Here is a 1,397-nt window from a genome sequence, read left to right on the forward strand (position 1 = left end):
CTGGGATCAGTCCGTTACTGGAATCCAGCTTTCATTAGTAGGGAACCATTGAAAGTTTTATACACAATTCATTAGTAGGGAACCATTTAAAGTTTTATACACAATTGTAATTATAAGAAACCCATTAATTCTAATAAGCCAAGCTTAATTTATCGAACATTTAAAACCTGTGGATTTGACACAATCTTTACATTTTCCACTACCTTAAGAATATATCATGCTAACTAAAATATTTATAATGAATTTATGTTGTTTTTGTCCATCCAGCCTTTCTTCCCCATTCTTCCGGTAAAAAACTTTTCTTTCTTATCGGGTACTTGTTACAGGTGGTTTAGGTGGCACACACTGCATATTCAGGGTGTAAACCTGAACAATCCTTTATCAGACTTTTTAAATTAGTTTCATGTATACAATACACTGGTTAGACATCTATATAGTTCATTATCCAATGCCTTTGTACTCTTACTGTAGTATATTCAAGGCAGAGACTGTCATCGTTTTTTGAATGAAAGCAAGATGCCTTCAAAAGTTCAGAATGCCATCAACTTTGCATTTTCAAAATCAGCTAAATGGTGTATTTGCATTAGTACCTATTTACTTATGATTTCCAAATCCTGAGAGCCAGACAAGGACTCACTATAAGCTTCAGAACTAATAGCCTGGACTACTTCACCTGGATGTTATAGATTCCTTGGACTCAGTTCTCTGTGAAAATCACTTCCTCCAAAACCTTTTTCTATACTATCCTGTTTATGCTCTCCTTTTGTTCCAAAATCTTGGAGTTGTCCTCAAATTTTCACCCTCTAGTCTCTAATTCCTTTTAGTTCAGGATTCTAAATCTCCTTTAATTTATCCCCTTCTCTTTCTACTGCTTGTTTTTCGTGCCCTCACCCTAACTGGTTTTTCTCTTTAAACCACTCCCAATTGCACCTTCTATCAAACTGATCTAAAATGAAATGCAAGCCTTATTTCAAATATATGAAACAACTGCAATGGAAGAAACAAGAGGAAAATGTGCTCAACTGAGTCTAGAAATGAGTAAGAATAAAAGCCAAAAACAAATCAGTAACAACTACATATACATAAGCACTGTACTCTAGTAAATAAATTCGTTTGCCGTGGGAGGTTAATACTTCTGATACTTTATATATGTATACTGGAAATGACAAGTAAATAGAAAACAGAAGGCAGAAGCCAGGCTGTTCCCTGTAGGAGTAGGAAGTTACAGATAAGCAAGGAGTAGACACTAGAATGATCTACATTGTAATGTTAGTGTCGGAGACATAAGTATGAACTCATGTTTAGCTTAATGTAGATACAAATGGCTGCTTACATAAATATTTAGATATGTGTACAGACAGGTTAATATATACATATGTTTCTTTGCTATCAGCTGA

The sequence above is a fragment of the Pteropus vampyrus genome, unplaced genomic scaffold (assembly GCF_000151845.1).
Source record: "Pteropus vampyrus isolate Shadow unplaced genomic scaffold, Pvam_2.0 Scaffold84, whole genome shotgun sequence".
Lineage (NCBI taxonomy): Eukaryota > Metazoa > Chordata > Mammalia > Chiroptera > Pteropodidae > Pteropus > Pteropus vampyrus.